Here is a 15,282-nt window from a genome sequence, read left to right on the forward strand (position 1 = left end):
CCAGCAAAGCTGAAATGTGGAAACACTCCCAATATCCTTGCACAACAAAAGCCCACAAGGTCCATGATAAATGTATTTCCTTGTGCTTGCCAGTTTGCCACAGAGTATGGAGGGCATGAAATGTGAAGTCAGATCTTTTTTTCCCTGCTCTTAATTAGAATCTGTTCACTTTGATGAGCATCAAACCTCTCTCTGTTAATTGCTGTCAATAGAAGTGGAGATTAATCAATGCTTCTATGAATCAATGCCTTTATCAGGCACCTCTGCAGGACTGGAATAAGAGCAAAAGTCGCAGCACTGGCAGAGCCTCAGGCATGGAGTTTGCACAGTCACAAGTGTTCCCTTAATTACAGGCTGCATTAATTAACGTTGGGCTGTAACTTATTAAAAGGTCATCTCAGAGTCCTCACATCCTTACCCTGTAGCTTAAAAAACACTTTAAAAAATGCGCTCCTCTGGGTGAATATTTGCAGGAGGGGTGAGGATAAAGCACAACGTTCCTTCCACATCTCCCTGGAGCCCGTTCAAGACACTGCCGAGCTTTTCCCCTGGCTGCTTTCCTTGCAGGAACACATTCCATGCACGGGCTGCTTTCCCCTCTCGGGTGATTTGCAAACCTTGGCAGGGCAGGATTGCACCAGGGGAGGAGCAGAGGGTGGCTCCTGCCCCCTTTGCTCACCGGGGGAGCTTAACCTGAAATGGGGAGGGGGAAAGGGCTTGGTTCTCCAAACACCTGCAGGAGCAGGAGCGAGTTCCAACAGGGAAAATTCCAGGTGATTGGAGCAAGGAGCGTTTTCACAATAGGGAAAGTCCAACACTGCAACGGGCACTGGGAGGTTTTGAGTCCCTGCCCTTGGAATTGGGCAGGACAGAGCTCTGGGTTGGGATGGAAGGGAACTCAAAGCTCATCTTGTTTCAGCCCCTTCCATAGCCCAGGGAGCTTCAGCTGTTCCCTGTTCCATCAGGTCAGCTCCAAGCAAGAGAACTGATGGTTGGACTTTAAAAAAATTGGGGTTTTTTTCCTTGTTTCTGGTGTTTTGTCACCATTTCCTGTCAGGCTGGAGAAATGATGCTGTCCATGGGAACAGCATGGAAAGGAATATTGGGGGTATTTTCTCCTGGTATCCATCAGCTCTGTTTCTTTCTGTGATTTGAAACACAAGAACACAAGATATGGACAGTTCCTGGTTGTATTTGTGGTTATCCTTATCTCAGTTAAGGAATAACTCAGATTCACCTGTCACAAGTGAAGTTATTTTTACAGTGAATATTAGCAGAGAAACGTGCATTAGGTATTTCTATTGATCCAATCTTTGATTTACTTGGTGGCATGAAAAAAAATCACATATAGCCTTTAAATTAACACTGTTCAGCAATTAACTTCTTCCTTTCTTTGGACTAAAAACTTTGTAGTGAACAAATAATGCAATACAGCAATAGTGGTAAAATAGGGATTTGTTTTTCAAAGACATTCACTTGTGTGTGAATTTCTCCTAAAATATCTTTAATTTCTATAGATTTTCTTTTAAATGGTAGAAATTTCTTTTGGATGACAAACTGAATTCATTTTACTACCAGCTGAGGTCATCATAAAACAAGTTTGGTTTATTTTCCACACTTTTAGGAGAAAAGCAGGCAAAAGAATAAAACCGAGAGAGAGCTGAGAAACCTTCAAAAGCAGAGATTGATGAGAACTCTGTGAAGATTTTGGTGACCTCTGTGTCAGGCTGGAAAATCAAAATATTTCCTCCACCTCAGGCAGTTTGGACTGGGACCTGTGGTTTTTGTGCTGAACCCAGAATGGCTGAAAAGCAGCTTCATGTTTATTCATCATCATTTTTTGTGAAAGGACATCGGTGTGTCCTGACCCTGGATCTTCCTACTCCTCACTTGGCTTTTTTTTTTTACCTGATTTTGGTTTTCATCCCTCTCCTCCTGAGTATCTAAAACATATGGGGAAAATACTGATGTGAATTCAGCTCTCAAAGCATTTAGCGCTTCTTAGAGAGAAATTATTTCCTTGCACACTTCAAGCCAGCTTTGCTTTATGGGAAAAATTGGATTTTTGAGCTTCTCCTGTATTTACCCAGTTTAATTTATCCCTCCAGTCCCCTCCCTGCAGAAGTGAAATATTCTATTCACATTTTAAACTGCAACTTCATCACTCAGATTCATCACACAGAGATGGGAATTTGGTTACCCTTCCTCCCCTCTCCAGTGCCCAGATTTGGGGATCCTCATCCCCCAAAATAAAAAGCAGCTCTTCCTATTTTTTTTTCTCTTTTCCCAGGATTTCTGCATTGATATGGGAATGAAAATGTGCAAATGGATTCTGTCCAAGCCACTGGAAACACAGGAAACTCTACAAGCTCCCTCCTTTTATCCCCCTTGCAAAAGCACCGACCGTTTGTTTTATTTCGGGATACTGTATCCTAACAAATTATCCTTAAAAATCATTTGGTGTGAAATTGCAGATTAATCCCACCGGGATGGGGGTTTAGCCCTCGTCTGGCCACTCGGGAGCACACAGATGGTGGCTGGGAGTGTGACAAAAGGCACAATCCCTGATTACATGCATGGATGTAACGGACAGAAAGCTTTTCCTCATGGCCAAGGTGAGGAAAACACCGGAGGTCCCGGAGCCTGGCTCCTGCTGGGAGGAGCTGTCCTGGAAAATCTGCCCTGGAAAAGTTTTGTAATGTCTCCCAAACAAAGGGAAACCTGCTCTGGCTCCCTTTAAAATCCCGTTTTTACTCCCTGAGGCTGTTACTACTTTTCTTTTTGTTGTTGCTGTTTTGTTTTATTGCGTCTTTAGGTGGCAAACGCCAACAAATGGGGATTCCTTTTGGAGTGTGGCAGCTTCTTGTTCCCAAAATTAATTCTGTCTGTCCCTCAGGGGAAATGTTGTGCTGCTTGTGAAGTGCTGGAGGTCTGGCCTGGAAGAGATCAATCTTTATCCCTGTGAAATGACGTTGCTGCCCTGCACAGCCCTGAAATTCCAACTGCCAGCTGAGCTACTCTCCGATTTTAATGTGAAATTGTTCTTATTTAGGAACAGAATCCATGGTGCTGCTTGTTCCTGGTGGGAATTCAGGTGTGTGAGTGCAATGCCCCATCCCTGGAAGTGTCCCAGACCAGGCTGGATGGGGCTCTGAGCAACCTGGGAGAGTGGAACAAGAGGAGATTTAAATCTCTTCCAACCCAAACCATTCTGGGATTCAAGAGGAGATTTCAATCTCTTCCAACCCAAACCATTCTGGGATTCAAGAGGAGATTTAAATCTCTTCCAACCCAAACCATTCTGGGATTCCATGGTTTGCCTGGAAAAAAAAAAAATGGTCCTGAGGCTTCTAAATGCCCCTGAACAGAAATCCTGCAGAGCCTGGACGGTTTGTGCTTTAACAGCTGGCAGAACCCCAAACCCAACCCACAAAGACACACAAAGCCTGACAATATATTTATTATTTAGCCAGTTAAACCTAAGCTTAGCACAATTTGTACCTCTGTGCATGAACTACAAGATGTTTTGCCCTGATGCATGTTTAGTTTGGGGCAAAATGAGCTTAAAAGTGCTATAATTGGGCAGTGGTTATTATATACAATAATATGAAGCAATGAAATTAGAATAAATCCGTGTATTATGTCAGCATAGAATAATACTTTAATTTTGCATTTAGGGCATGAAATAAATACTTCTGAAATTATTTTCCCCAAAAACCAGGGATATCAATATGCTGTTGGCTGATGGATGTAATTTCTAATTTAGTTTGTCATCAGAAGAGGCAACTTCAGCCCCAGAGCACACAAAATTGTCACTTCTGATCTCTTTATTGCTCTTTTGTAACCTGTGGTTTATTTACAGCTGAGGAACCGTGCAGGGAATCCTGTGTAGGTCTCACCTATTCCTTCATCATAGTAATGAGCTTTTCCTTAATTAATATCCCTCATTGTTTCACCAAATCCCCATGGACTGTTTCATGCAGATAATGGCAATCAGTGCTTTTTCTGTCTCTGTGCTCACATGAAGTTTTTTCTCCTTGTAGTTGAAAAGGAAATAATAATAATAACAAAAAGATATTTTGGAGCTCTTTTCTTCCATTTTTGGGCAAATGCTCAACTTTTTGTTGTATTAGCAATGAATGTTGAGTGACTATGCAAATATTTTGGGAAATTCATCCCTGAGGGCTCAGGTGGCCTCAGCTGGAGGCACAGCTCATGAAAAACCCAACGAGTGCTGCACCCACAGCTGGAGCACAACTTTCAGAGAGCCCATTCTGCTTCCCAGCAAGGGAATTCCATTGGATCCCAGTCTGGCCGTGTTTAAATTGATATTTCTCACACAAAAACACAGACATGACAGAATGCCAAAGTCTGGCTTAGGACTGGAAATGCTGAAGAACTCAAAACTCCTGATGACATCAGGGTCATCAACCACAACTGGAGATGCTCAAGTAGAACATTCTTCAAGGTTTGTGGAGAAAAGTGTTAATAACAAACACACAATTTTTAACTGGTTTTTATTTCTGCAATATTTTCAGCGCATCACAGGCACATTTTATCTCACATAGAAAATAGCACCCACAGGATGTCAGAGTAACATCCAATCGTGCACAGCCCAAATTCAGTCTGATAATTCCTTTCAGGAGGGACAGAAGGTTTGATTTCCATTTTCTTCCTGGTTTCTGTAAATCTTTGGTGAGTATTGGTTCTACCCATGCATCACCCCTCATAAAAGAGGGTTAACACCCCTAATTTCCTGCTGGGTGTTCCAGAGTTTTGGGTGTTTTTCTGGTTCTGAGGATCTCTGTAACTACTCCTGGGTGGAAGCATCCATCAGAATCCAGCATCCACCATTCCTTCAGAGCCAGTGATAGAAACCTGTGAGAATTTTCCTGAGGTTTTTAAGAGTGGAAAGTTGAGCTCCCTTCTCTTAATAACTCCACCACCACATCAGCATAACCAAGAAATCGCCAGCTCCGTTATGAGCAGCTCCTCCTGCTCCCTCAGCAGCCCTGCCCTCAGCAGCCCCACGATTTATTGAACATTGTTTCCTCCTTCCACGACCCACAAGTCTAATTAAACCATTTCTGCACCTTCCCTGGCCATAACTCTTCATTCCAGCAATTAGAAGACACCCCAGTACAGAACACGCTGCTTCATCAGCTTTTTAAGGCTACGAGACTTAAAACTAACATTTTCAAAAGCATTTCATGGTTTGAAAGAATGGTCAATTAACCTTCAGTTTCCTGGGGGGAACCCTGCAAAGAACTGTCAACAGTTCAGTTTAGAGAGATTTGTCCAGTGACCTACAAGGCCACGAAGTTCACGAATGCATGGAACGGTGTCATCACGGATTTGTTCCCCGGGTTACTGTCACAAGAGAATAAACTGATTTTTCTGCTACAGTAACAAGTGACCAAGGGGCGACAGGACGACCCCGGTGCTTCCCTGGGCAAAACCAGGGCTGCTCAGCAGGAAAAAAAATCCCCCTGGTATCTTCAGGATGAATTATGTGTCTCTCTCTCTTCCTCCCATAAGGTTTTTTTTAAGCTGGAGGAGCCCCGGGGCGGGGATTCCTCGGCTGCCCGCTGGGTCTCTTTGTGTTTGGAATTCTCTGCAAAACGGCAGCGTAAGAGAAACGTCTGGTTATTGTGGCGGTGACAGTCTTCAGATTTAAGTGATAGCAACATCTCAGTCTTTATGGCAAATTAAGGGCTCTCTGTGGAGTGCTGGGGATGGATTCGGGGATGCACCTGCTGGAGGAACCCGTCCTGAGAGGTCTCACCATGAATTTGTGAGATTCCAAAGGAAACAAGAGTCTGCTCCTGGCCATTGAAGGTAAAACAATCTCTGGCTTCAGGAGGGAGGCAGAATCAGCCATAAATAAAATTATCTTCTGTGTCTATATTATCTTTCATACGTGGAAATTAGAATCTTCAGCTTTGCTTTTACTCCAGTGCTCTGTAAACACAGGGGTTTTCTACCATTTCAGAAGCTGCATGGAAAAATTGATTTTATTTTCTTCTACTGATCATCAAAGCATTTTTCTTGGCCAGTCTTACAAATCCCTACATTGAATCTGATTTTCCTGGCTTTTTTCATTTTGCCACACCCATGACACATAAGGTCAGGGTTGCTCCATGACTGGAGCTGTCTCTAGCACAGTTTCAAACATTCTATATGGTGCTCCAAACTTAAGATTTTAAGATATGAAGTAATCAGGAGGGTTTTCTTGAGGATACACAATCCCAGAATGGTTTAGAAGGGATCTTAAATCTCATCCAGTCCCACCCCCTGCCATGGGCAGGGACATCTTCCACCATCCCAGGTTGCTCCAAGCCTCATCCAGCCTGGCCTTGGACACTTCCAGGGATGGGGCATTGTACTCACACCTGAATTCCCACCAGGAGCACTCAGCAGTGAATCCTAGGAGCAATTTTTGTACTGAGTTCAAATATCAGAATTCTCCAAATCCCAAGTGCTGCATGACAGGAGCTGGATATCCTTCAGAGGAAAAGATGGAGACATCTTTATAGGGATTTTTAAAGCTATATCACACCTCAGGGTGGCGATTGAAACTCACTCCCTGTTTTTCTGAGTTTTACACAGCTGCAGAGTCGTGGCTCAGGCTCCAGAGCTTTTCCTGCCCGTGGTGATTCCCATCGGGGCAAGTCAGGAGGGTTTTCCCCCAGACCTGAGGTGTCTGTCAGAGCCTGATAAAACCCTGCAGGAAGGGAACAACGCTGATCCTGTGTATTGCCAGTGGCCTTTTGCTGTATTTTGGCAGTGGCACCTTTGTTTTCCTGCATGAGGTTCTTGGTGAGCGAGAAGGGAAGGACGAGGAGGAACAACAGCTCTCCTTAGAGATTTGCCCATTTTTTTCAGAACAGCTGGGGAGAAGCCCAGGCCCTGACCCGTTCCTTCCCTCCTCAGAAACCCCAGAGCAGAGATTTAAATTCAAAGCATGACTTTGCAAGCCGGGCTGCCCGGGGGGAGGGGAGCGGGGATGAGGAGCCGCGGTGCGCGAGCAGCGCGTTGGGCATGGAGAGAGATATCATTAGATTAAAAAAGTGTCTTCCCACACAAAAACAAAAGGAGAGGCCGGGTGGGAGCGTCAGGATTGCCCAACACGAGCTCCAGAGGCACTGCTGGGACAGCAGCTGGGTGGGCAAGGACAGGGTCCTGCTGCTGCAGCGCCCGGAGCGTGGATGCGCAGGGAATGTCCCGCACGGGCTCGGCCTCTCCCTCCCCACTCAGCATCAATTACTCATCCAAAATGACAGCCACTGTCTGCTGAGCAGAGCTGTCACCCATTTGTGCTTCCTCAAGGGCCGATGGTTTCACTTTTGAGCCGCTCTGACCGCTCTGCTGCGCCTTTGGAAGGAAAAGTTGGGAAATTTTCCCAGTTTTTGTTGCCTGAAGCAATCAGTTCATCACACAGAACGCCTTGCTTGGTTTCTTACTGCATTCTTGTTGCATTCTTACTTCAACACCTTGGTTTCTTTCTGCATTCAAATCATAATTGCTGGTGGTTTATTTTTTATAAATAAAAGCTCAGCGGTTTTGTTACAATTTTTTTTTTGCCTCAGGAGAATATTGATCCTGCTAAACTCCTTGGAATATGAAGTTGGGCCCTTCTTTTCTGAGTTCCCCTTTAGGCAAACAGGTTTAACCTTTATTTGTTCTATATTTGGAACGGGCAGTTTAATGCTCAGATGAATTTCGATATATGGGGATGTAACAGGAAAAACAAAACAAAACACAACAAAAAAAAAAAGAGAATCTGTTGGGGTTATTCATGTGCTTTTGGATTTGATTTACTTCCTACTTCCTTATTTAATAACTGGGTTCCTTAAGACTCCTTAAGCTTGACTGACCCGTGTTTTGTTGGCGGGTCTATTCCACTGACCCCTGCCAAGACCCCTGCCCCAGTTCGTCTATCAGACAAAAATGAATCTATTCCAGGAGCTATCACTTCCCATTATCTCTAATTGAGCCTGACAGTTGGAGACAGGCCTCATTATTTTTAATTGGGCCCTATAGTTCTAGAGTTAAATTAAACACAATTTAATGCAGATAGCTCATCTACATGGCTATGACAGAGTCAAATTGTATTTTCAGTTTAATGGAGCAACAGGGTTTGTTTGCAGGCTTTGCTTTTTGCAGAGTGTTGCTGCTTTGAGCTCTGGGTTGTGTAAAACCTGCCTGGGGTGTGAGGACACGTCTGTTAATTAGAAGCTGACCTGGCCCTGCACCTGTTGGACCTTTTCTCTACACTTTTATACCAAAAATCCAAATGTGGGCCCAGGGTGGTGATGAACAAACCTTTCATCAGCCCAGACTGCCTGTGAGAGCTTCATGTGGTTCAGGTAGTTTTAAACAGATTTTCAGGGGTGTCATGAAAACAGAGAAACTGCTGAAAGTTTTCCCCAGATTCCTCTGGGAAGTTTTATTCAGAATTTAAAGGGAAGAGACCTCTCAATACCTCAACATGGGCATTTTTACTGCTCCATTCAGAGCTTTTCCTGACACCAAGGAACATCTTTGTCACTATCAGTGGAGCTTTTGTGTGAAGATACCTCTGAGTAAAGAAGGAATTGAACCATCCTGTTCCTGTAAATATTATAAATGTTCATGCCATGGATTTTCTTAGTGAAGGAACATTCCAGTCCGTGCTGAGGGAGGAGTTGTCTCACCCCTCTGGTGGTTTTCAGCCACACAGGATTTGGAAAATCAGTTTGGTAAATAATTCCCTGTGCTCTTTCTTTGAGTCAGACCAAGTTATTTGTTACTGAATCTTTAACTTTGCCAGTGCTCTCAAAGCAGTTAATCCATCACAAAACTCTTTGGATTACTCATGGAACCAGGATTCCTAATTACAGAAGGCTTTGATTAAATATTGGATTTTCCTTTGCACAGGTGAGGTTAAATATTCATTTCAAAGGACATTTCCTCTGATATATTTGTATTTTCTGTACTTTCCTCTTCAGCTTTGCTTGAAGGTCAGATAAGCAAACTGCAGCACTTCTCCCAGGAGAAATAACACATCCAGTGTGTCTTGAGGAATCCAAGACAAGGATCCCTCAGTTTGGAACAGCAGGATCTCTACTCTTCTTAAGAGTTTGGGCAGTCTGCATCAGTAATTACATACTGTGTGTTTAATTAACAGACACTTAATCATGGAAATTCTATGACATCAGGGCTGGAGGCTGGGATTGTCCTGGAGAAAATGAGCGAGGATTACCCAATGTTTGTGCAATCCCTGCTCCTTCCTAACTGCTCTCCTTGGTGTCAGCCACCCTTCCCAGCCCAAGGTCAGTCGTGCCTCTCTTCTCCTGCTGCCTCTGGCACCTTTCCTGGAGCAGGGAATTCCTGCAGCCTGGAGAAGCTCCTGGATGAGCCCTTTGCTCCCTGTTCATGCTGGATCTCCAGCTTTTCTGCTGGCATTGCTTTTGCTGGACACAGAGCCTGTCACTTCTGACGGGAGAGCAAAAATAGCACCAAAAATAGCACCAAAAATAGCACCAAAAATAGCACCAAAATAGCACCAAAATAGCACCAAAATAGCACCAAAACAGCGCTGGTTTTGTCAGCCCAACCACTCACTTGAAAGCTGATGTGATGCCACCTCTGGGATGATTTTCCATACCCACAGCCAGCCTGGAAATGCTGCTCCAGCCAGACAGCACCAACTGCAGGAACTTCGCAGCTTTTCCACTCATTAGGTGTTTTTGTTGGCTTTATCCTGGCTGGCAGAACCCCCCTCCTCCTTCCCTGGCCCTTCCCTGCTGTGACAGCCTAAAATCCCAGGAGATACAAGAGCTCTGTCATGTGCTGTTGTCCTTTTGACTGAACTTAGAGAGAAAAGGCCTTTGTCCAGCCTGTGGCCAGTGAGCAGCACACTCCGAAAATTATAGCCCAGATTTGGTGACCTGTGTGAGGAGTGAGACTGAAAGGGATTTATTACAGCTTTCCACACCTCTGTGTATCAGTATTTGGGATTTATTACAGCTTTCCACACCTCTGTGTATCAGTATTTGGGATTTATGACAGCTTTCCGTGATCTTGTGTGTCTGAATTTGGGATTTTTATGGCTCTTGCACATCAGCATTTGGGCCTTGCTGGGAATATTCTCTGCAAGGGAGAGGAAGGATTGTCAGCCACGTTGTGGATGTGGAGCTGAAGTTTTTTGGGGGGTTGTTTTTGTGGGAAGATTGTGGTGAGAGAGACTGGAGTGGTTTGAATGCTGGGTTTTATGCATGTATTTGTTCTGTACAGCATTTTTTTGGGAAAATTCACACCAGAGCTAAAGGGTTTCAGTGTTCCCCCTTCTGTTGCTGGCAGAGGAACAGAATTAATAAAAATATTACTCCCATATTTGTTGTAGAAATTCACTTCTATAAGTTTCAGCTACCTGGTCAGGGCACAGCATTGCTGGCTCCGTGAAGTTCTGTCTGGATATTTTCCTAGGAAGAAACTTTAACTCCTGGTCCTGAGAAATTCACCCCAATTTCAAGTGCAGACAGAAGGATTTGTTCATTTTAAGGGAAGCCCACGTTTCCCTGATTCCTCTCTTGCCTTGTGAATATGAATTTCAATGGGATAAATCCATCATCTGATGGCACCTTGGTGCCACATGAAGCCCACAGGTTGCCGTGGCTGTGCTGGATTAATCCCAGAATCACTGAGGGTGGAAAAGACCTCCCAGACCATCTAGTCCAACCTGTGTTCCATCCCCACCTTGTCTGGGCTTTAAATGCAACATAAAAATCTCAAATTTCAACCTTACAATGACAGAATTTCCTCCTGTGTGACTGTTCCGTTCCAGAGGTGCAGCAGGGTTTGGAGAGGCTCATGGAGAGCAAATTGTGATTTTTATTTTATCAGGATCAAATTATCTCCTGTTCTCTCTGTGTTGTTTTGGGGTGGGTTTTTTGTTGGGTTTTTTTTTGTCTGCTTTGTTTTTGTTTCCTCTCAACCAGCTTGAGAAAGAATGTGGGTTAGAAACAAAAGATGTCAAGGATTTAATTTAGCCAGACAAAAAAATACGCTTTTCAAATGTTAAAACAGGCTGAAAGAGAAGTCTGAGGGCTGGTTTGAAAGGACAGGACTTTGTTCCCAGTGCTGTTCCCAGCAGTGTTGGGAGACACTCAGATCCTGAGCTGATGGATCTGTCCTGTGCTGCCTCCTGACACTCCTGGCCTGCTAACCTGCTTTATTCTTTAATTAATATATACATTTATATTACATAATTCACCGGCCAGCTTGCAGTTACCTGGAGAAGAGCTTAAAAAAATGAAAACAAAAATATTTGGCATTTTTAACAGCAGTAGAGGAGTGCTAAATATTACTTGGGATGTTTGGAATGACTGAGATCAGGGGTGAATAATTGATAATCATTTTAACCCAAGCAAGAATTCCATTAAATATGAACAAGAGGAGGCTGGACACGTGGTAAAGGATTTCTCTTTCCCTTTTGACTGCAACCAATCCCTGTGGATCTGGTCACTGAAGACACCTGGCAATGAAATGGGTGTGTGAAAGAGGAGGAAACCAGATATTATGTTACTTAAAAGTCATTCATCATGCCACAGGAAGGCAGGAATCTGAACTCCTGCAATAAATAATCGCTGAAGGTGATCTGTGCACACAAAGGAGCTGTGGCAGGGAGCCACTGCCAGCTGCTGAAATGTCCCTCTGACAGCAGGCCAGGGGCTGGGGCTGTGCTGGAGGGGAGGCCAGGGAGAACAGGACACAGGGAAATGATTTCCTGGGAGTCATCCCATGAGCTGCCCACGGAAATGAGCTCCCTGATTTTGATTTTGGAGGAAAAGCAGGATTCTGGGTTCAGGTCTCAAGCCTGAGTTGAAGGGAGTGTCTGGAGGGCTCCATGAGTCCATCACAGCACCCTGGCTCCAGCTGCAAAGTTGTCATTTTGCATTTGTCAGCAGAGAACAACATTTCTGTCTCTCTTTTAATTCCATGCTTGGTTTTCCCTGTGCTTTCTCCATGGAAAGGGTGCTCAGGCCTTGGAAGGGGCTGGATTCCCCATCCCTGGAGGTGTCCAAGGGAGGGCTGGATGTGGCACTCACTGCTCTGGGCTGGTGACAAGGTCAGGACCAGGTTGGACTCAATCTTGGATGTCTTTCCCAACCCAAATGATTCTACAGCTCCCACTCTGTGCAAAGCAATTCCTCAGCATTCCCTGAGCAATCCCCTTCTGATTGCATGGAAAGATCTCCTTGGGATTTTATTTTACAGCTTCCAGTTGTAATTGTGTGTGAGAGAGCAGAGCTGTTCTGGTGGACAGGGTAACACCTTCCTGGCATGTCCAACAATCCAGATGGACAAGGGATGTCCATGGCACATCCAGCAGTCCAGGCCAGCTCATGGAAAGATCCTCCTTGTCCGTGTAACCAGACAAGGACTTTGGGATTTACTGTCAGCAAAAGAAGGGATTGGGAGGGATAAATTTGACCTGCCTGGAGAGCCTGAGCGGCCACGAGCACCCTTTGTTTTCCATCTCTTGTAACTCTCAGTGACATCCTCAGCTCTGCCCCAACACATCCCTGAAGGAATTAAGGAGTTTTCCTCAGTGTTTCTGCCCCAAAGTCAATAACACACATTTATATGCCTTTCATCTCTGTATGGCATCATCTCATATTATATTAATTTCTCTGTTTTCCTCTCCCTTTCCTGGAAGGTGCCCAGGATCTAAACTCAGTGGCCTGGCAGTGTTGGCCTGCATTTCCCAGAAGTTCATCCCTGGGATTTTTACCCTCCAGTTTTGGTGCTGCTCAGTCCTATAAGAGCTCCCTGCCCTCTGTTCCGAGTCCAAACAGCCACAGCAATGTGTCCCCACTCTTCAGAGGCACCAGGGAATGAACAGGACAACTGCTGAATGAATTTCATGAATATTCCCCCTGCTGAAGCAGCTGAAGGAATCACTCAGAGCTGGCAGTGTAGTTTTTCACCAGCTGATGCTGAGTGAGACTGGCGAGGTGCAGGTGGAGCAGCCTCTCCCCAGATCTGGTTACACCACGTCAGGACCCCGCGAGGAAAAAGGCAGAACTCAATATGTGCATGTGAGAGTGCAGCCCTCATCCTCCACAGGAGTTTTATTCCAATTTCTTCAGGATAAGTCTGTACCTACCCCTGGGCTCTATCCCAGCGAGGTGGAGAGATCCCAGAGGCTGCAGCAATGCAGGGAAGCTGCTAAAATTCCCTCTGTGGGTTGGAATCACATGAAAGATTCATGTGGAGTCTTAGCACCTGCTCCTCCTTTGTGGGGTATCTGCACTGTTAATTTTTAAGCACGTCTTAGCCTGGCGAAGGGAGATCCTATAACCAAGGGAATATACATTATTAACCTCAAAGCTCCCAGCTCGAGGCAGCTCCTGCAGCCTCGGCCACTCTGGGTTCTGAAGGAGCAGCTGAGCACCCACCACCCGCTCCGTGGTGGCATCAAACTGGGATGGCTCCAGCTGAACAAACCCAAAGGATGCCCTCCCTAATTTGGGCAGCTTGTAATTAACACAGAACACTCACACGGCACCTTCAAGGATCCTGGGTGCAACCTAATCTGGAGGAAGATACAGTTTCTAGTTCTTATCTTGGAAAAGTGGCCACTAAGTGGATGCAAGTGCCATAGGCCCAAGTGCCTGGTCCCAGTAAATTATTAAAGGTGCTCAATTCGGGTGAGGACGTTGTCCCTGCCCGGCTGCCCAGAGTTCTGAGGGACCTTACCCAGGTTCAAAGCCCCTGGTGAATGGTTTCCCTGGAATAATTGGTAACAGCAGCCAGGATGGACACCCAGGTAACTTAAATTATCAAGGCTGTAGTGGGAGGTGCATGGACAGAGAGGTTTATTCCATGGGGCATTTCCTGCTGGGGGTTGAAACTGGAGGGTTTTTAAGGTCCCTTCCAACCCAATCGCTCTGGGATTTTAAGATTTCTGTTATCTGTATTAGTATGTATTTGAATGGTGCATTTCCATAGGTTAGATGATGGGATAATGATCTGAAAATTATATTTTTATAAAGCACACAGCTGATGCAATTCAGTCACAAACATCAGGACTCATTTCCCAAACTTCCTGCTGCAGAAATATATATTGAGTTTATCCTGGATAATGTGGGATAAGAACAACTTTTCTCCTTGATTCCTGTGTGCTCCTAAAGCCTCCCTTTCCTTCTCTGCTGGCTAATGGCATTTTTGGACTTCAACACAAAAATATCTTGGAAGCTGGGGCTGGGGTGACATCTCACTTGCATGGTAATGAAGTCTTGACAGAGGAGATGACAGATGGAACTTCAGGATCAATCCAGCTACTTTTTTTTTTTTTTCCCCAAGAAGATACTAAAATGGGAAGGTTTATAACAAATTATGATTAAGGTGCAGGTTTCTTGGTGTCTGCTGATGACTTTGTCTCATCATAGACTTTAGGAAAACTTCCAGGGAAAGATCTGCAGTACTGCACCACTGACACAGGTGCAGGCTGGTTTCTCAAAAAGTCCAGTTAATTCTCCCAAATGCTCCTGAGGTTCTGGAGCTGGGCTCTTTGGACAGAGGTCACAATCTCGGTGTGCTGCTCTGCAATCTCCATCAAATCCCTTCACAAAACCTGGGCATGGCTTGTGCAGGACAGACATCCAGGTAACCTTGACATTCTCTGTCCAGAGCTGCCTCCTGAGGAGCTGGATGAGGGTGAAATTCCTGCGGTCTCCTCGGCAAACCTTCCACAAAACAACCCGGTTAATCCTTGCTTTATTTATTGAGCAACGGTGTGGTGAGACCTGCTCAGAGGCCAGAGGCTCCCTGGGCATCTCCTGTGCTCCTCTTCCAGTGGAAAACCGCGGGCAGTGCTGGGGAGGGACACGGAGCCCACGCTCACCCCAGGGTGAGTCCTGCAGCAGCGCCAGGGGCTCTGAGAGGGCTGGAAAATCATCCCAGGGAGCTGCTCAAGGAGGGACTGGGCTGGAGAAGGGCAGGAGGAGGGGAGGCTCTGCACTGGGGGGGCTGGAGGGAAGGAAGGAGTCACTCTGAGGCACTGGGAGAGGAGCTGCAGCCAAGGTGGTCAGCTGGGAGCAGAGCGAGCATCCTCCGGGCAGATGGCAGAGCTGGGTGCAGAGACCAAGGAGAAGGAAGGAAATTATTCCCAGGGAGAAGGTGGCAGAGGCAGAGCGTGACAGTCTGAGGCAGAGAGAGAAATACAGTGACCGAAGGCAAGGGAGGATTTAATTTTTAATTAGCCACAATGAATTCCTTCCACATCTGAAGTCT

Source organism: Prinia subflava, chromosome 19 (assembly GCF_021018805.1).
Source record: "Prinia subflava isolate CZ2003 ecotype Zambia chromosome 19, Cam_Psub_1.2, whole genome shotgun sequence".
In the NCBI taxonomy this organism is placed as follows: Eukaryota; Metazoa; Chordata; class Aves; order Passeriformes; family Cisticolidae; genus Prinia; species Prinia subflava.